This window comes from Melospiza melodia, unplaced genomic scaffold (assembly GCF_035770615.1).
Source record: "Melospiza melodia melodia isolate bMelMel2 unplaced genomic scaffold, bMelMel2.pri scaffold_34, whole genome shotgun sequence".
In the NCBI taxonomy this organism is placed as follows: Eukaryota; Metazoa; Chordata; class Aves; order Passeriformes; family Passerellidae; genus Melospiza; species Melospiza melodia.
In genome coordinates this window covers 7056851-7078481 of record NW_026948659.1, presented here as the reverse complement: position 1 = coordinate 7078481, position 21631 = coordinate 7056851, and positions in this window count along the sequence as shown.

Below are 21631 nucleotides of genomic sequence, written 5' to 3'. Positions count from 1 at the left end.
GCAGGTCCATATGTGTTAATTATCTCTTCTGCTGTCCAGATTGTTCCCTTTCAGGTTTGTTTTCTCCCCAGGTCAATTATATTCCTCTTTTTCTGGTTAGTCTTTCTCAAATTGTCATACAATGGAACCCCTAAACTTGACCCTGATTTCTTTGGCAATAGAAAGAAAGCAGGTTTGATGACACCTATAGTGCAGCTTCCCATCCAGTCTCCTGGAAGAGTAGTATAGGCTGTGATGCCACAAATCCAAAATAGATGATCGGGGGCTTTCCAAAAGATGTCTCAGACTTCCCAAGGGTATTCTCAATATTTACATATTTGTCTTATTCCCCAAAAGGGGTTTACCCCTTTTTCTGCACATTTGTGCAGCCTATAGCCTTCAGGATAAATGCACCCCTTTTCCTTTTTCCCAGTGGACCATTATTGATTTGGCTCTTGGGGAATCCATCTAGCATTTAAGTCTTCAATCTTTAGATACCTCTTGCATGCTTTCCCACTGGGGTATTATATCTCTTCCCTGCCCTTATTATGCATTCTTCCCCAATTACTTTAGATTTCACGTCCCATTGTTCTTTCCTTCTTTGTCCTAAAATGTGAGGTTTCTGTCCTGATTGTTCCCACCTTAGAACTTCTAATGGTCCTAAACTAATTCCCTCCCATGGCCAAATTTCTGTCATTTTAGTACTCCCACAGACCCAGCAGTTGGTTAGATTTAGTTCCTTACTAATTCTTTCAACTAGGTCTAGGAATAGGTTCTTCCCTAAGGGCATTTCTATTTCATCCTTTTTGGTGGTTACTGTTAATTGTCTTTCCTTTATTAGATCTTTCAGTCCTTCCTGATTACTTTCATGCTCAAAACAAAACCAATTTTTTCTTCCAGGGCATTCTCCAAGTGCCTAAATGAGGCACTGCTTCTTGCAATCCAATAGACTTTCCCGACCTCTTGACAGGTAAATACCTGGGAGTAGTTAAAAAATAAGGATTTACATTGGTGTGAACCCTTATCAGTGACCCAATGTTCTCCCCATTGTGTAGGGGGTGATAGTACATGGATTTTCCTTACTCCCTATACTTTCCATAAACAGGAATAACACCAGTCCTCCCAAGAGTCCAGTATGAACCATTGCCATGATCTCACCCGGCCATGCCTCTTAGGATTGGGATCCCTTCTCTTTCCTCCCACTTCCTATCATTTTAATAGCTCCTGAGGAATGTTCTGTAGGAGAGTAGGTTTGAAACCCCCAGGGTTTTCCTTGGAGAAAAACAGATTATTAGAACTCTATTGATGATATAACCTTTTGAACTTAACTATCATACTAACATTTAATTCTTATAACTCTTCAGCTTGTAACCTTGAACAGTTTAAAAGAGATGGAGGAACCCATTCTCTATATTGAACATAATATATGAAATCTTTACACCAAACAGTTAACAAACTGTTCACTCTAATCTCTAATCCAATAATATCATAATATACTCCAAAACTAATGAAGGCTCCAACACAAACTAAAAATTCCACATTCATAAGTCAACAACAATTACAATAAATAATAATGACTTGAATAAAAGTATAACAATTTTAATATATTTGTCTCTTGTGCTTTTATCAGTCTTTCTAAGCAACCTTAGGTCTCTTTCTAAAGGTAACTTTGAGATTGTCCGAGTTCGGGATTGCAACCCATGTGGAAGCGTCTGTAGCTGGTGCTGTTGGATCCAGTCTTCTGTTTGTTGGGGGTGGTGCCGGTCCTTTGACTGGAGTGATGTGAGTCCAGCCTCTTTCTCGTGTCCTTCCTGCAGTGTGCGTCATGAGTAATACTTGGAAGGATCCTTCAAATTTTGGAGTTATTGGGGTATTGCTCCATGACTTCATTAGTACCCAATCTCCCGGACTTATTTGGTGCACATCTGTATCAAGGGGGGAAGTTTGGGGAAGATATCCTCTTTTTCTCAGACTCCTTAGGGTCTTTCCAGTGGTTTCTATTTACTTTTGAGTAGCTGTTTCCCCTTCTAAATAGTCCCCACTACTATATGGAGTCATTAAAAATGGGAGTGCAAACATCATTTCATAGGGCGGAACCCCTATATCTGATCAGGGTCCTGTCCTGATACTTAAAATGGCAAGGGGTAGACATTTGAGCCAGTTCATCTACATTTCTGCAATCAATTTTGTTAATATATTTGTGAGGGTTTTATTCATTCTTTCTACCCTCCCAGAGCTCTGGGGATGCCATGAGGTATGTAATCTCCATTTTATTCCTAAAGCCTCAATTATTTTATGTAATGCTTGTGCGATAAATTGTGGTCCCCTATCTGAATCAATATTGTTCACCAACCCGTATCAGGGATTGATGTTAGAATTCAAAGATAATCTTGGCTTCTATTAGTGCTTTTCCGGTCGCTTTTCTAGTTGGAAAGGCTTCTACCCAATGAGTAAGGTGGTCAACTATTGCCAATAAGTGTTTGCAACTCTGTACAGGGGGCATTTCAGTAAAGTCTATTTGAATGTTTTGGAATTGTCTTTGGGCTAATTCTTTTTCCCCTCGTATGGTCTGCCTCATCACTTTTTGATTTAGGTTTTGGCAAATTATGCACCCCTGAGTTACTGCTTTTGCTACCTCATGTATTCCGATACATAAGTTTTCTCTTAAATAGTGATCACATAACCCTTGGACTCCCCCAAAGGGTTAATTCCTGTATCTCTGTTAACGTTTTCTGGGCTAGGGCTTTATTTAAAAATTTATGCCCATCTGGTGTCAACCACTCCCCTTGGTTCCCCTGATGCATTTTTAATTCTTTTATTGCTTTTAGTTCTTTCTCACCGAATACTAGTTTTCCTTTCCTTTCTTCGCCTAACACTTTGTTTAACCTGAGCAATTTCACTGGCTCCCCTGGGTTTAACGCTGCCTCCTTAGCCACTTGGTCAGCTAACTGATTCCCTTTTTCCTCGATGGTATCCCATTTCTGATGTCCCTTAACATGTACCACTGCGATCTCTGCAGGTTTAGGTAGAGATTCTAATATTGATCTTATCAGTTCTGTGTGCACTAAGTTTTTTCCTTTGGAGTTCAGATACCCACGTTCCTCCCAAATCTTTCCAAATGTATGAACGATTCCAAAGGCATACTGTGAGTCAGTGTAAATTGTCCCTTGGTCCTCTTCCAATAAGTCAAGTCCCTTCGTTAAGGCATAGATTCCACAACACTGAGCTGACCTATTAGAAGGCAGTTTGCCCTTCTTGGTAAATCTCATGTCTTCCTTTTCTGTAGTTTCAATTATTGCATATCCAGACATCCTTTTTCCCTCCACTACTCTCGAAGACCCATCAGTAAATAATTTTATTCCATAAGGTAGAGGTATCTTTTCTAGATCTTCCCTTACTTTTGTCTGAAAGTCCACTTGTTCCAAGCAGTTATGCTCTAGTTCTAATAATGGCTCTCCAGAGAGAAACTGCACTGGATTTAGAGTTTTAGAGATTTCCAGCTCTAGGTTATCAGCATCTATTAAGATTATTTCATACTTTAATACTCTGGAGTCAGTAAGCCACTTCTGGGCTCTTTGGCCTTCAAATTGTTTTTAGATCATGTGGTGTATGGATTCTTATTTTACATTGCAAGGTGAGTTTTTGAGTCTCTTCAATTAAGGTGGTTGCTGCAGCAACTGCTTGAATACAGGCCGGCCACCTCCTAGCTACCGGGTCTAGCAGTTTGGAGATGTAAGCTATTGGTTTCTTGCACCCTCCCCACTCTTGGGCTACCACCCCATATGCAATTCCTTTTTCAGTATTGACAAATGGGTCAAATTCTTTTTCCAGATTGGGCAAACTTAGGACAGGTGCTGAGGTTTGTTTATCTTTCAAATTATTTAGTTTTTTGTCATCCTCATTTCTCCATTCTATTGGGTCAGCATTTACTAATTTGTCATATAAAAATTTTACACTTTGGGTATATTGGTCTAACCATAACTTACAGTACCCAAATAAGCCTAATAGTTTTCTGACATCTCTCTTAGTTTTCTTTTCCCAATTGTGTGTCCCAGATAAGTAACTTCCACTTCCACAAATTGCAATTTATTTTGAGATACTTTTAAACCCTTTGCTCTTAGGAAATTTCAAAGGCGTATACTTGTTACCCTGACATTATTCCGTTCCTCTCCAGATATTAATAAGTCATCTCCATATTGTAGAATTTGTACTTCGCTCTCAGGGTTGAATTGTTCTAAAAGCCCTTCTAAGGCTTGCCCGAAGAGATCTGAGGACTCAGTAAATCCTTGGGGTAGGTACGTCCACCTTAATTGTTGTTTCCTCCTCTTCTCTGGATGTTTCCCCTCAAACAAGAAACAATCTCTACATTCCTCAGAGAGAGGACATGCCCAAAATGCATCTTTTAAATCTATAATAGTAAACGAGACATGCTCCCTTGGGATCTGACTCAAGATGGTGTAGGGATTTGGGACCACTGGATGCCTGGTTATAGTTCTCTTATTTTTCTTCCTTAAGTCTTGAACCAATTGGTATTTTCCATCTGCCTTCTTGATTGCTAAAATAGGGGTGTTGTGGGGAGACATACATGGCTCCAGGATACCTTCCTCTAATAGCTGCTCAATCACCGGGGTCAGTCCCTCTTTTCCCTCAATAGACCTTGGGTATTGCTTTACTTGAACGGGAGGAATTCCTTTTTGCATTTCAGTTCTTATTGGTGGGATGTCTAGATAGCTCCTCTTTCCTTCTCCTGCCCAAACCTCTGGGTTTATCTGCTCTGTATCTCCTGATGTCAATTTCATGATCTGGACTATCATTCTCCCATCCTTTGGGATAATCCCCACTCCTAATGAGACTTGTATGTCCCTTCCTAGTAAATTACTTTCTAGATTAGGTAAATAGGTCAAGTCAGCCATACACTGCCTTCCATTTCCTTTAATTTCTACGTTTTCAGCTATGGAGGCTCTAAATGGTTTTCCCTCTGCTCCCATCACCTCACAGACCTTTCTCCCCGTCGTCACTCCTGCGGGTAATTCCTTTATACTTGATCTATCTGCTCCGGTATCAACTAAAAATTCAAATTCCTCACTTTGGGGACCGACTTCAAAGTTTACCAGAGGCTCTTCTTGATGGTACATTGGGTCCCCTAGCATGGAATGCCCCTGACACCCCTTGTTGTCATCCCTCAGGAGTCTCTCAAGAGCCTCTTGTTCTTTTACCATTGCCTCATCCAAAGAGAGTTTATTGCAATCCCTTCTTATGTGTCCTATCTCTCCACAATAAGAACATTTCCTGTCGCTCAGTGGTGCCCCTGGTCTCTTGTTCGTATCCACCCATGGCGGTAGTATAGGTTTATCTTTGGGTGTTTCAAAGGAGGACTTGTGTCCATTTGCAGTGATTCTCGATGGTTGTCCCTGCTGATCTCTTTACCCCTAGACTTTCCCTGGCTACAGCTACCATGATTCTAGCTTTAGCTTTAGTTTTCTCCTCTTCTCTCCTTAAATATATCTTTAAAGTTTCCTTTAACAGTTCATTTATTCCCTTCTCCTGCCAGTCGTCCATTTTCTCTAACTTCCTCCGTATGTCCAGCCACGATTTTGTAACAAATTGCACTTTTAGAAGTACTTGGCCTTCAGAGCTATCAGGATCTCTATTGGAATATAATTGGAAGTTCCTCTTTAATCTCTTAAGCCAAGTAGCTGGGGTTTCATTCTTTTCTTGCATGCTATCAAAAGCTAGTTTTGTGTTATAACTTCAGGGAACTGATTCCTTTATTCCTCTAACTATCAGGGACCTATACTCTTCCATGTTCCTTCTATCTTTCTCTTCATTAGGGTCCCACTCAGGGTCCTGTAAGGGTAATTTCTGGTCACTGGGATCTCCTGAATGATTTTCTCACTCCCAGATCCGCATTCCTGCGGCCCTAATCATCCTTACTTGTTCTGCGCTGAACAAAATTTTAAAGATAGAGTTCAACTCTCCCCAGGTGTAAATGTTGGGGCCTAGAAATTGGTCTACTTGGTTCAATATACCTATTGCATCCTCCACTAAGTTCCCTAACTCCTTTTCAAAGTCTCGAATTTCAGTGGCTGTTAATGGGGCATTCACAAACCCAAGTCCCCCACGTATCCCACCCATGGGGACTTCTCTAAGAGGAAAAAGCTTCTCCACTTTAGATGTTTTAGATCTTGTATTACACTAAGGTCCCTCCGTGAGGTTACCCTTCTGGGAAGAAACAGGAGGAGTGGGGCTAGTTGACTTATACTAACTGGGTTAGAGATGGAGGTGCTCACCTCCCAGTTAGGAGGGAGCAATGGTACAGCAGTAGGTAAGGGGAAAGAGACTGAACCTGTAGGAAGGGACACTAGAGGTGGGGCTGGAGAGACAGTTGAAGAGGCTGAGGGGGAGACTGAAGAAATAACTGGATTAGAGGGAGGTGGGGCAGTAGTGTTTGGAGCAGGTAAGGGAGTTGAGGTTAGGGTAGCAGTAATAACCATAGGAGTGTCAATTGGAGGTGGTAATAGGATCAGAGCGGCTGCTGATTCTGGGGATGGAGAGGCCAGAGGTAAAATTGGGGGATCTGGGAGAGGAGCGTGGGGCCTTGCCAGGTAAATAGGAGGGAATGGAGGAGGAGGTAAGTAATCAAGGGGGTCCCACTTAACACTAACCTCTTTTCTCCCCTCATTATTTTCCTTCCATTTTTGTAGTTTACAGATTTGTATAACATTGCCAGTGGTATCCCTCTGCCAACATGCAGCATATGTTAACTGCTCAAGATTGGGACTTTCTCGGGTTTTCAGGTGTTGTTTTAATTGGGAACACATCCATAGATCTCTTGTCCCATACCATTGCCACTCCCCCTGCAGGTTTAACTTAGTCCAGACTTTGATACAATAGTGAATTATTTTCATTTTGTCTAAGTCTTTTGTGGCCTCCTGAATTTTGGGAATTCTGTCCATCCCTGCCCCAAAGACCAAAAGAGATGTTAGAAAATTATTAGGTTTGTTTGAGTATTGCAGATTATGGCTTGATCAGTATTAAAACCACTAAAAGCGTTAAATTTCCACATGACAAATTGATAGACTCAGAGCCTGTAACCTGGACCTCAAATGACGAGGAACAGCTTCGGAATCTGAAAACTAAATTGTCCTCTGCCCCTGTGTTGTAGTGTGTTGTTAAGTTTTTTGTATTGCTCCGCCATTTTATGTATTATTCCCCCCTGTCCAATGTAAAATGGTTCTGCCCTCCCCAGTTTTCCCACCATAGCCCTCCTGACAATTATGTTGGTATGGTTACCCCTGCCCCTGGTTTTGTCAGTCAATTAAGTTATGTAATTTCTCCTCCCTCATTCCTCCTTATAAGTAAACTTTTCCTCCTCCCCAGTCAATCCCCCCCCACTCCTCCTAGCCTTCTAGAATCTTCATCTCTCTGGGGGTTGTGGTTGGCTGTGGTCCCGGGGCCCCTCCTTTACTTTGTATTTATTGGATACCTCTGTATGTCAGTTATGTTAAGTTCTTCCCCTCACCTTTCTCTATTGGTTCGCTGTGGATCCCTCCCTGGTACACCCCCTTTCTTTAAAACCCTGCTTCTCCCACCCCTCAGGGCTATTTGCTGGTTGGTGCTATCCCCTGGCTGGTGATCCTGTGACATCAATAAACTGACCTTCACCCCCAGCAAGTGTGTGGCTCCTTCCTCTCGTCCTTTCAGCAGCGTGACCAGTGCACAAGCCAGCCCAGCCCGAGGCCTATAGACGCCAAGGGGGGCTGGCAGTTTATGCAGCTGGGGTGTCAGCCACAGACCATCAGCTAGCTGGACTTCGCCCTAGTGGCCACATACGCACCGCTGTACCCCTGTACTGAGCCTACCAGACCTTTAAAAGATTTTTGACCTATTTGTAAACGTGGAAGAGGGGGTAGCTTGTGAAGTCCTTACACAGGATTGGAGAGGATGCAGGAAGCTGGTCACATCTCTCTCCAAGTTACCAGATCCAGTAGCCAGAGGGTGGCTAGGCTGTGTGCAAGTGACAGAGGCAACAGCCACCCCAGTAGAAGACACACAGAAACTAACCTGAAAGGAGAAGATCCGGGTTCATACTCTTCACAATGTGAAAGCTGTTTAAAGTCACAAGGCCCCTCAGTGGCTAACCGACGCCCAAATACAAAAGTATAAAGTCATCCTAATAAGTACCAAGGGCCTCCAATTAGTCTCTTCAAAATGTTTTCATTCAGCCCAGTTCCTCACAGGAGAGCCGTTAACAGACCTGGAACATGATTGTTTAGAAATTATTGATATGCAGACTAAAGTGAGAGAAGATTTAGAAGATAGGCCCCTCCCATATGGGAGAATTTTATTTACAGATGGGTCATCATGAATGGTAGCCAGTAAACAGGTCTCAAGGTATGCAACCATAGATGGGCAGAACATGTAAGTTGAGGAAAGCTACCCTCAAATTGGTCTGCCCAGTGTTGTGAAATCTGTGCCCTGAAGAGAAGTCTAGATTTACTAGAAAAAGATAAAGGAACAATCAATATCGACTCCTGGTGCGCATTTGGGATTGCCCATACATTCAAAACCTATGAGAAGAACAGGAGTACCTTAACTCTTAAGGCAAAAATATAATACATGAAGAGCTAAGAAAATTAGTACTCGAGTCACTAAGGAAACCAATAGAGATAGCCAAAGTTCACATAAAAGGACATCAAAAAGGAGACACCCTTGAAATAAAGGGAAACCAATTAGCTGATCAAGTAGTGAAAGAAGTAGCTTTGGAACAGGAAAGTCCAGTTACAATTTTTAAGATAGAGAGAACACCAAGTAGAGAAAGAAAAGAGGAAAGACCCATCTTTGATGAGAAAGAATTAAGGGAGTTAGAAAAGATGAGAGGACAGCAAAAAGAAAATGGAGAATGGTGGACCCCTGATGGACAGCAAATTTTAAATAAAGCTCTCGCCCAAATGGTGATGATGAAGTTACACGAGTTGACCCATTGGGAAATACAAGGCTTATGTGACCACTTTCCAAGGGATCATATGTGCATGGGAGTACATAACATAGCAAAGGCAGTTACCAAGGGATGTTTAACTTGCCAACAAATTAATCAGAAAGTAATGAGAAGAGTACTGTCTGATCTGGGGGAAGAGAGTTGGCCTTGTGGCCATTCCAAAGTGTGCAGGTAGACTTCACAGAAATGCCCCCTGTCCAGGGATACAGATACTTATTAGTGACTGTGGATCACCTCACCCATTGGGTAGAGGTGTTCCTGACCAAAACACAGACAGCCCAAACAGCCACAAAAGCAATTGTAGAAAACATCATTCCCCAATATGGGTTGATAAATAATGACCATTCTGACCGAGGTCCACATTTTACAGCCCAAGTCTTAAAACAAGTTGTTGAAGCCCTGGGAATGAAAGGGAGGTTGTACAGCCCATTGGCATCCCCAGATCTCCAGAAGAGTAGCAAGAATGAATAAAACCATCAAAAACACATTAACTACATTAGTTACACAAACCCAGATGAATTGGCTTAAATGTCTATCCTTAGCACTGTTACAAAATAGAACAAGGCCTCGATCAGGTATAAGAGTCTCACCTTATGAAATGATGTTTGGACTCCCCTTCTTGACAACACCATATAGCATTGGAATTTATCCAGAAGGAGAGACAGCCACCCAAAAGTATCTAAAGGCTATAGGAAGTATGTTAGAAGATCTCAGGAAAAAGGGCTATCTCCCTCAAACCTCTCCCTTAGACACTAAGGAACACAACATCAATCCAGGGGACTGGGTGTTAGTTAAATCGTGGAACTCTGCACATTTAACCTCTAAGTTTGAAGGCCCTTTTCAGGTCCTACTCACCACCAATACAGCCATATGACCCAAGAGAGGGGGTGGACACATGAAACCCAGATTAAAGGACCTGCACCACCTCCCACTGAAGAGTCAAAACCAACCACAACCCCTACTAAGTCTTCTAATGAATGGATTGTGACTAGTCACTCAGACGATCTAAAGCTAACCCTCCAGAGGAGACCTAAAGATTACTAGAGAGTGTGTATAGTCAAAAACTTGTTAAGAACTGTTTAAATAATCAAAACTCTTTAAGAACTGTTAAAAATTGCAGTTAATGTTATTTGTCTTTTACTTTTGAGTTGGAAAAGTAGATACTTTCCTCTTGCATTTATTATTAGTTAGTGTTTATTAATGAATGAAGAATTTTTAGTTTGTGTTGGAGCTTTTGTCTGTTTTGGTGTATATTATGGCTTTGTAGGATTAGGCATAAGGTGTACTATGATTTTGTAGGATTAGCATAAAATCATATTATGATTTTGTAGGATTAGGCATAAGAGTAAATACCTTGTTATTTGTTTGGTGTGAGTATTTTATCTATCATTTTGGATACTGAAAATTCTTAAAGTCATCTGACCATTGAGTTCAAGGTTTTTAGGTCATGTTTTTGTGTTAAAAAGTAAAACACCCCAGTTAACTCCAATCTTAGTGTGCAAAGCAATCTCCTATAAAACACCCCTCAGGGCAAAAATAAATTAGTAAAGAAAAGTCAAATGTGTTGACACCAAGAGAATAAAAATCTCTGTACTAAAACCAATGAGCTCTTCTGTAGGAGAAAAGCATAACCAGGAGGCAAGGCTGGGTGGGTCTACAGTCCGCCTCAAAACAGCCACTCCAATCACTGGGTGCAGCTCAGTAGTTGTAGAGTTTAGGGGAATGCCTCATACCAGACTCCTGGGAATGCTCTTACTGATCTTACGTGTTAACAACATGCTGGGAAGTCAGAAGAGCCCATGTGCTAAATGTTACTACCCCCTTTATAAAGGGGAGGAAACCGGATCTTTAATACGAGTACATACAAATTTAAGCTTAAACTGTGTCAACCTCTCTGTTAGTAACCTGCCAAGGGCATGGAAGACTTACTGGATTTCATAAAATATAGAATGACTGCAATGACTGCTTGGGGAGCGTCCTATAGGAGATGTTTGACTTTGCTTTGAACAAAAGTCCAATCAAAAAGGCACAGCAGACTTAATAAAAGAGAAAGAAGTAATGACATCAATAAATTCAGAAAGAAGACCTAGAAACATGTGGGAAAAACTTGTTGATAGATTTAGTGGAAAAGATCAGTAAAGAGTTAAATGTAACTAATTGCTGGATCTGTGGAAATACACAAGTGGCCAAAGTCTGGCCTTGGAAAGGGACCAGCTTAAAACCAATGGAAATATTAAAATGGACACAAACAAGACCAAAAGTACCAACGATTGGACAAAGAGGAAAAGAATGGTGGGAATTAATGTCTAAAATAATTGGAGAAAAGGAGTGACTATCTAGGAAAGGGAAAATGTATAAAATATATAAATTTATAAAACCTCAGTAGGAGAAATGTCTTGTAAGAAATATTTAAAAATACAACATCCAGTAACTGGGTAGTTCCCTAGATAACCTAAAAAATATTGGAAGTGTTATTTATTATTTATTATTTATTATTTATTATTTATTATTTATTATTTATTATTTATTATTTATTATTTATTATTTATTATTTATTATTTATTATTTATTATTTATATACTGGAGGTAGTAATTATTAAATAGGAAATAATAATATTAATTTATTAAGATGTTATTTTTTAGATAATAGATAATACTACTAATTTATTAGCGTATTATTTATTAAATAATAATAAGCAATAATAATTTATTAAAATAGTATTAAAATAGTCGTAATGATGAATACATGTTAATACTATATATTAATACAATATATTAACATATAGTATTGATTAATAAATAATATAATACATAGTATATATGATATTATATATATTAATTAATAATATATTACTATAACATATTTTATTATTATAATGCTATATTAATAAATAATATTTTATATTGATATAGAATTTTATAAATTAAAGTAATATATAATATATTATATATAATATTATATAACATGATATATAACATATATAATATATAATAGATAATAGATAATAGATAATATATAATATATAATATATAATATATAACATATAACATATAACATATTACATATAACATATAACATATAATATAATATTACATATTATGTATTAGATGTTATTAGTAGTAGTAGTAGTAATAGTAGTATCATTATTATTATTATTACTAGTACTAGTACTACCAGTACTAGTACTACTAGTACTAGTACTACTAGTACTACTAATATTATTATATTGAAATACTAAATTAAACACTCAAAATCGATTGGGAAGAAAGAAATGGGTTGTACCTACCAAGGAGGATCTAAATTCCATGAGTGTACTGGAAAAGGAATAAATCAAGGAATAAATCAAGGAATAAATCAAGGAATAAATAAAGGAATAAATGAAGGAATAAGTCAAGGAATAAATAAAGGAATAAACCAAGGAATAAAAGGAATAAACCCATTCTCCGGAGTGAGAGAAATATCCAAGTATTGAGAATTTCCAATGACTATTAATGATGCTTCTTGGAAAGCTCCAGAAAACCTGGTTTGGATATGTGGGAATGTGGCTTACACTGAATTACCCGGGGAGTGGAGCAGCACTTGCACTATAGGAATTACTAAACCATCATTTTCCATACTCCCAAAAGAGTCTGGATCGAACCAAGGGGTCCCAGTATATGATGATTTGAACAAATCAAGCTGATCAAAAAGAAACTTAATTGAAATTGGAGGAACCCAGACACGGAAAAACACAGTATGGAACCCCAGGAAATAATTTGCACTTATGGACCGGTCACCTGGGGTCAAGATGGGTCCTGGGGACACCAGAGCCCAATTTATACGGGATTAAATCGGATTCTGAGATTAGAAGCAGTACTCGAGATGGTATCAAACCGAACCTCTCTGGCTTTAGACCACATAAATGACCAACTATCCCAGACTAGAGGTGTGGTGTATCAAATCAGATTAGCAGTAGATTATTTATTAGCCCATGAAGGAAGCACATGTGGAAAATTTAACTCCTCGAGTGCTGCTTAGAAATGGGAGACCACAGTGAAGTCATTAGAAATATCTCAAAGGAAATCCAGAAATTAGTCTATGTTGGAACACAAGAGTGGAGCCCTACATTCGATACCAGCTGGTGGGACAATTTCTGGTCATTAAAAGGAAACTGGTGGAAGAAAAATCAGCGTTTTTCATCTTATCTGAAATTGCTACTTTAATCCTCCTACCTTGCATGCTCCCCTGTATAATCCGAGTTGTAACATCTGCTGTACAAGCAAGTTTAATGATACCAAAAGAGCTTAATAAGAAAGAAGTAAAAGTAATCATGATAATGAACGATCAAGAACGTCCAGATACCAAGCAAATTTGGGAAATTGTAGAGAATTGATTGTTAAAGGAGTTGATATAAAGTTCATTGTTAAAGGAGTTAATATAAAGTTCCAATGTTAGTCATAGATTCTTTGTTGAATGTTTAATACTTATGTTCCAAAGCTAGTTAAAGGATTTATAATTATGTAAATCCCCTCACTGTCAGGTGTTCCCCCCACTGCTCCTGTCAGCGTTCAGAAGCACATAATCACGAGAATGATTCTGTGCTGGTGCTGTTATTGAACAGCTCTGGGTGTCAGGGGTACAAACCCAAATCTGTCTCCAACCATACATTCGGGATGAACTGTTTTTATATTCTATCGTTATATAACTTTCATGTTAATTATTAAACTTTTATTGTTCTATTGTATACATAGATTTCATCCAAGCACGGGCTCCTCGTGGTCCCTCTCAAACTTCTATCATAGTTTCTCATTATTCTTCTCATGATTATACAATAATTATATTTAATAATAAACACTCATCAAATCTAACAATTATATAATTTATCATATACTCCTTATGCAGGTGCAATTTCACATGATCTGGCAAAACACAAAGCCTGACATTTTCAGAGTCTATTTTTAACATTTTTCCAGGGCCTCACTAAGTCTAGCTTCTTTCTAATTTCCCGAATTTTATGATTTTAAAACCTTTTACTATCACTCCCACTCTCATCTAAGATGGCGAACCACCCGACACCATAAAGAAGAGGATTGTGTCACCCAGTAACCTGATATGAAAATCCCATAAGACCAGGAAGAAAAGAATGACCTAACAAAAACACCTAAAACAACAAGCCACCATGCAAATGAAGAATTAAAATAACACTTCTAACCAGAGAAAACATCAGACAACATCAGGACCATGGTCAAACCTTTTTGCCTTCGTCACCCTAACCAGAACAGGCCAAGAGCAGCACAGGGACCATGGACCTGAAACCAACAGTGCCTACCCAGAGACTCTTGAAAGGAGAGAAAACCCAGCCAAGCCAGGCCTTGCTCAGCATTGCAGTTCCTGGCTCTGAGCCTTGGGCTCCCTGCAATCCTGCCCTCAAGGATCTGCTCTCACCAGGCCCTGGGCAGCCTTGGGCACTCCCTGCCCTCACTGGGGCCCAGCCATGCTCCAAGGCACTTGGAGTTTTGCTGCTGACTCCTTGAGCAGCTTCTCCATCCTTCTCTGCGTGCCTGAGGCTCCTGGACCCAGCCCCAAATCCAGCGTGGGGCTGATGAAAATACAGAAAGCCCTCAGGAGCTCTTTGTCTCCCTTCCATTGTCTTTCGGTCTCCAGGGCTTGTGCAGTGATTGGAGTCAGTTTGGAGTTCTCTTCAGGAGGGAGATTCCAATGTGCACCTCATGATTTTTCTTTTCAGTCAACGGAATATTTTTTTACTTTTCATTTCAGAGAATAGGGGACAGAAGCATTTCCCAGGTGATCTTCATGCTGAATGTCTCCTTAGGAGGTCTGGGCATGGAGAAGAATGAGCCCCTTGCAGGCTGAACCTGTTTGGACAAGCTGGTCCTCACTCACAGCCTCACCATGTCTGACAACACGCACCTGGGACTGAAAGCCAAAAATATCCAAAAAAGTTCATGTAATTTAATTTTTTATTTTTATTCTGTACACAACATTTTGTGTTAATATTTATTTATATTTTATTAAATTTATTTCTATTTCTAAAAAAAATATTGGTTTTTCTTATCTAATTTTTATATTTACTTTAACAATACATAAGTTTTTAGTAGACAAAAAAATTGATATTCATTGTTTCTAAGTAACACTATTACCTTAATTCATATTAATTAAGGGCTATTTCTTTCTAAGAATCACTATTTCTTTCTTCCTCTTTATGGAAATTAGGAATATTGCCAGTCATTTTCTGAACATCTTCATCATCTTTTTCAGACACAGGGACAAGAAGGGGCACTTCGGGGCCCCTGGAGACATTTCTGGGGCCCATTTGGGGCAGTTTTGGGTCTGGGGAGGGAATTCAGGGACAACTTGAGGGTCTGCAGGACACTTGGGGGAGCCGGGTGGGCACTTAAAGGGGCACTCAGGGATTCTGAGGGACAGTTTGGGATCCGGGGCAGCACTTGGGGGTCCAGGGGGACCCTTGGAGGTCAGGGAGGGGAATTTGGGGCCCTTTCAGGGTCCGGGCGGGCTGTTGTGGGGGCTCAAACAGGGCTCTCTGGGGCGCGGGGGGTGATGGAAGTTGTATGCATGGGTATCATACGGTTTAACGAGGCCGTGGAGCATCACAGGAGTTCTGGGTGCAGCTGCAATGGCTCTCGGTGGGGCGCGGGGAATGAGGGGGGATAAAGTCCCAGCTGGAATTGGGCTGGACGCTCGCCGCGGAGCATGATTGGGAGCTGTAGTCCCGGAAGTGGTTGGAACACAGCATTTGGGGGTCCGGGAAGGCTCTTGGGGGACACTTTTGCGTCCGAGCCCTGACTTGAGGCCCTGGGGGAAACTCAAACGGTTCGGGAACCCTTCGGGGCAGCTCAGGGAGCCCTAACCGGGCTCTTTAGGACGCGGGGAATGGCAGAAGTTCTAGGCGCGGGACTGTGTTCTGAAGGGCTCTGGGGCCACGGGGGATGAGAAGAGATGAAATCCCAGAAGCGGCTGTACGGGGCATCTGTGTGGTTGGGAGCACTCAGGGGGTCCGGGGACGCTTTTGGGGGTCCTGAATGGGCGCTGAGTGGTCACTGAGGGATCCTGGAGGGTCTGGGGGACACTTATGGGACAGATGGGGACGGATCACCGGGTTCTGTGGAGCGCGGGGCATAACGAGCGTTTTAGTCTTGTCTGCAATGGGGCTGTATCCGGCCGCGGGGCATGACAGGAGTTGTAAGCAAAAATAAAATATGGCACTAATGTAGGCACCGCCCCTAGTCCCGGATCTCTTGCGCTGATTGGCTGTGGCTTCTGATGATTGGCTGAGAGCATCGGCAAATGGGATGCGGTGGAGGCAGGAACAGCCAATTCACCTGCCTCCAGTCCCTCCCATTACAGCCCAGTTCATCCCCAGTACAGCCCAGTACAACTCCAGTGGTCACCCAATCGCTCCCAGTACAGCTCAGTCCCTCCCAATACACCCAAGTTCATTCCAGTCGTTCCCAGTTCCCCCCCAATGTCATCCACAAGATGCCCTGGTGTCCCCAGTTTTCTCCGCAATGTCCCCAGTGAGTCCCAGTCACCCCAGTGTCACTCCCAGTATGTCCAGGTGTCTCCCACACCGTTCCCAGTGTTCCTCAGTATGTCCCAGTCCTCCCTAGTGTTTCCAAGGACAGTTTAATTTCTCTCGGTGGCTGTGGCAGCCAAACCCAGCAGTGGGGTCAGTGCAGTGCCCATGGCCACAGCCCCTTGCAGTGGCCCCGTGCAGCTTGGGCTGATGATCCACCCTCACAGCTGGCCCAGGGCAGCTCTGCAGTGGCTTTGGTGGCACCTGGGGCTGGCACACACCTGAGCAGTGTGTCTGTTTGCAGTGGGGAAACTCAGGAGGTTCAGATTGCTGCAAAAAACCCCCAAAAGTGAAAAACCATCTTAGACTGAGTGCAGCCAGCTCTGCAAGCACAGCAGGGCCCAGAGGAGTGAGGACAGACAGGATGGGGCTGGGCAATGTGGAGCAAGGTCATCCACACTGGGTCAGAGCTCCAGGCACAGCTTCTGTGAGCAGGCGAGAGCTGCTGAGGAGAGACCCTGGGTCAGTATCAATAACAGAATGCTGCAATCACCTCTGCTCTAAGGAGAAATAAAACAAAAAAATACCTCAATTAAACTAGAAATCTGTATTTCTTAAAACTTTTTTTAAATCTTTCTCCATTATTGGACTAGGAAAATTTTAATGACCCTCTCAGGGCTTTGATGTTGTTTACATCAGACTCAATACCTGAGAGAGTCTTCAAAAAACTTCTCAAGAACTCAAACTTAAACTGAAAGACTGAAGTTTCTTGAAGTTTTAACGGGTCACACTGAGGGACACGACTGGGAAAGTGTCCCCAGGTTCCAGTTAGCGCAGAACACTGGAGGCAGTGATGACAGCTGGGGACAAACAAGGCCAAGGTGTCTCTGGTGCTGAGCAAAGCTGAATGTGTTTGAGGAATGCAAAGGGCCAAGGCCTGAGCCCCAGCCCCTGGCCAGGCAGATGCTGTCCCTCCCTCCTTGCTCAGGGCTCTTGCCGGGATGGGCACTGGCATGTGGGGATGTGCAATGGCAAGGGCAGGAGCATGGGGCGGCCCCTGCCAGGCTGCTGAGCAGGGACAAGGAGGCAATGAGGCCCCAGGCCTGCAAGGGTCACTTGTCTCCTGCTCCTGCCTCAGGCCCAGGCCCAGCAGCCATGGCCAAAGTGCTGCCCAAGGTGGCTCTGGCAGGGCTGTCTTGCAGCTGCTGCACATGCCTGTGCTCTGTGCAGCCCAGGCTGTGCTACGGTGTCCCTGCCCTGCGCCTCTGTCCCTGCAGGCTGTCGGCATCCCCCGGCTGCCCCACCTGGCTGGGCCCTTCCTTTGCTGACAGCTCTGCTATATCAGTGACTTGTGAGGGTTCCTCAGGGTGAGAGAGATGGACTAGAATCTTGCTTCATGGTCAGAAGGCTGGATTTATTAATATAAGATATATAATACTTTATGACTATATTAAAAGGAATAGAGGGAAAAGTTGCAGAAACTGCTAAGCTAAGAATAGAATAGGAATCTACAAACAAGTTTCTGTGTCCAGGCAGAAAGTAGGACAATCTCTCCTGTGAGTGGTCAGTAAATCCAAACACTCACAGAAGACCAATCACAGATGCATCTGGTACATTCCACAACAGCAGATAATAATTGTTTACATTTTTCTTCTGGGGCCTCAGCTTCCCAGAAGGGACGAATCCTAAAAGAAAGGATTTTTATGAAAAAATGTCTGTGACATGTCACCTTTCCAAGTTATATAAATTAAAAGGAAAAAATGCTGATGTGGAATGAACAGGAAATTTCGTCGCCTGTATAACATACAATACTAACAAATCACTAAAACAATCTTACAATCTAAGAAAATGCAAAAAACAGTTCCAAGAATATTGAAGTCCAAGCAGCTGAGTTTCAGGAACAGTCCATGGGCTAAAATCCTTCCTCTTGGACACATCTGAAAGTCCTTTTTGGTCCTGAAACAGAATTGCTGCAAAAAGTCCATCAATAGTTATCAAAAACCATTGACAGTCATAAAACAATTTCAAACAATTTCAAAAATTTTTGGAATATCCTTTTCTGTCCCTTCAATGCTTCAGTGTTTCAGAGCTGCTACCAGCTATTTTCAATCTTTTTTATTTAATTTTAAATTATTTTTTTTAATCGAAAAGAGCAGCAGCAGAGCAGAGCTCATTATTATTGTGCCTACTGGGGCTGCGAAACAATAGCCAGTGGATGGCTACCACCGCGGAAAGATGAGTACATTGGAGTCATTTGGGGAGCTAAAGGTTGCACTCAACCTACACTTCACAACTATATCGACACTGGGGATCAACCACCGACGGGGAATGTCTGCAAGTATTTGAGCATTACTACCCAGAGGCTAGCAGATGCCTCGTGGTTAATAGGGAAAAGGTGGGGTGTCCGATTGGCAGTAGCTGGGAAGTATCCTGGCAGTCTATTTGCTATTAAGAAAGAGGTTGCTCCACCGGACCCGGACTCAGTGGGACCAAATCTGGTACTGAATCCAGAAATGAGCACAGGTCAAACCTCAGACCCAACCAAAGACAACACCTTAAATACAGTCGGGGAAGGGATCGATAACACTCAAGTGAATAAAACAACAGAGCAGAACACTTTGTGGAAAGTAATGCAGGCCAGTTTTGGAATTCTAAACAAGTCCAACCTGAACCTAACTGAGGGATGTTGGCTATGTTATAATATCCAGCCTCCCTTCTATGAAGCAATTGGTGTAACTGCAAAAGCTAGAAGGGTGAATGGGACAAATCCTAGTCAGTGTCATTGGAAACGGGACAAAGAAAATACTAATTCTCAGGGAATAACACTCTCCCAGGTAACAGAGAAAGGGCGATGTGTAGGGGCTATACCAAGGGACAAGCAGCACTTATGCGAGGAAATTATCCGAGTAAAAGACAGCACACCTCCTGCGGAATGGCTCCTGCCTGCTGCTAATACAAAATGGGTATGCCAGGGCATCAGATTAACTTCCTGCTTTTCTTTGAAATTGTTCAACCATTCAAATGACTACTGTATCCAAGTGACTATCATACCTAGAATTATATATCATTCCATGGATTATGTAATTGACCAACACACTACAAGGGAACACTACTTAGTCAAAAGAGAACCATTTACGGCATTGACAATAGCTGCCCTCCTCACAGTTGGGGGAGTAGGGGCTGGTACAGGGGTGACTTCACTGGTCACTCAGCATAAAGAATTTAGGGAGCTTAGAATTTCAGTCAACGAGGACTTAAGCAGAATCGAACAAGCTATTGATGGATTAGTAAAGTCCGTACGATCCTTATCAAAGGTGGTATTACAAAATAGAAGAGGATTAGATCTGCTGTTCTTACAGCAGGGTGGACTATGTGTAGTGCTTAAGGAAGAATGCTGTGCTTACACTGATCATACCAGAGTTGTTATTGATACCATGGCAGAACTAAGAAAACGGTTGGAACAAAGAAAGAAAGAAAGGGAAGCACACCAGAGTTGGTATGAGTCATAGTTCAGCCACTCTCCCTGGTTAGCCACGCTACTGTCTACCATTGCAGGGCCCTTAATTTTACTAGTGCTCGGACTTACATTTGGGCCATGTATATTCAATAGGTTGATTGCTATAGTAAGAGGACGCCTGGAAGCTGCACATCTTATGCTTGTTAGGGCTAAGTACAAGCAAGACTCAGAAGACAAAACATTGGAACTTGCTAGACGGGAATTGCAAAGATTTAATAAACAAAATAAACAAATAGAAATGATTTGATGAAAAAAATGGTTAAAAAGAAAAAGGGGGGAATTGTAATGGGTTAAAACTTTAAGTTTGTTCATCAAAGCTGACAAAGTTATTCCAGTAAGAATGTTGCCTAATAAATTTCCAGACTTAAAAGGATTAGGAAGGGGAAACCAAAGACAATGGGTTTCACAAACATTTGTTTATCTGCTGAGTAAACTGTTGGGTGGTGGGCTTGCTCTGATTGATAACACAGTATTAGCTTATCCGCTCAGTAAACTTAAGATTCCAGGAACTCAGCTTAAAATTCCAGGAATCAGATAAAGGAAAAATACCAACCTTCATCTTCAGACCTCCGAGAGGTGGACTATGACTACCTAGATACAAAAGAAGAATACGCAGAGTACTACACATCAACCCGGAAGCAGGACTGTATAAGAACTCCACGAAAAATCAGAAGAGCGCGGCAGCGGCGGAGCGGAGACTCCCCTGTCCCCCAGAGCTGATTTGCTTATTTCTTTGCCCGCTGTAATCAATAAATTCTCAATTGATTTTACTTGGCAAATTGTCAGCTCAATTTATAACAAGGGGTTATGAGGGGCTCTGGGAGGGGATGAGAGGGCTGCTATGGGTCATGAGGGGCTGTGAACTGTGAAGGATCACGAGGGGTCATGAGAGGCCAAGAGGGGCTTGGAGGGGCCATGAGCAGATTTTAGGGGCCATGACGGGCTCTGAGAGGCCATGAAGGGCTGTTGGGGACCTTGAGGGGGAGAAGGCTCTCTGAGAGGCTGTGGGAGGCAAGGCACCTCGTGGAACCAAGGGTCACATTGGACACTGTGGAACCAAGGAGAGTTGTTTGCAGTATGGAAACTTATGGAGTCAAAAGTCCATTGTGACATTCTGGAGCCTCAGGAACCATGGAGATCATTATGACACTTCAGGACCCACTGGAACCAAGGGGCCATTGTGACACTGCAGGGCCTTGTTTAACCAAGGGTTCATTGTAGCATGGCAGGGCCTCATGGAATCAAGGGTATCGTAGTGGGGCTCCATGAGACCATGGGGGCCTTCTGACTCTGGGTAACCAAGGGGGCCATTGTGACACTGCAGAGCTCAGTGGAACTAAGAACTCATGTCACAGTGAATAGCCCAATGGAATCAAAAGGCCATTCCGTACTTCAGGGCTTCATTGAGCCCTGTGGGGCCTCATAGAATCCTGGAGGCCATTATGTCACTTTGAGGCCTCATTGAGTCAAGGGGCTCAGCAGGGCCTTGTGGAACAAAGGAGCTCTTTGTGACACTGCAGGGGCTCGTGGAAGCAATGATACCATTCTGGCACTCTGAGTCCCCATGGCACCAAGGGGCCTGTGTGCCACAGGTATGCCCTG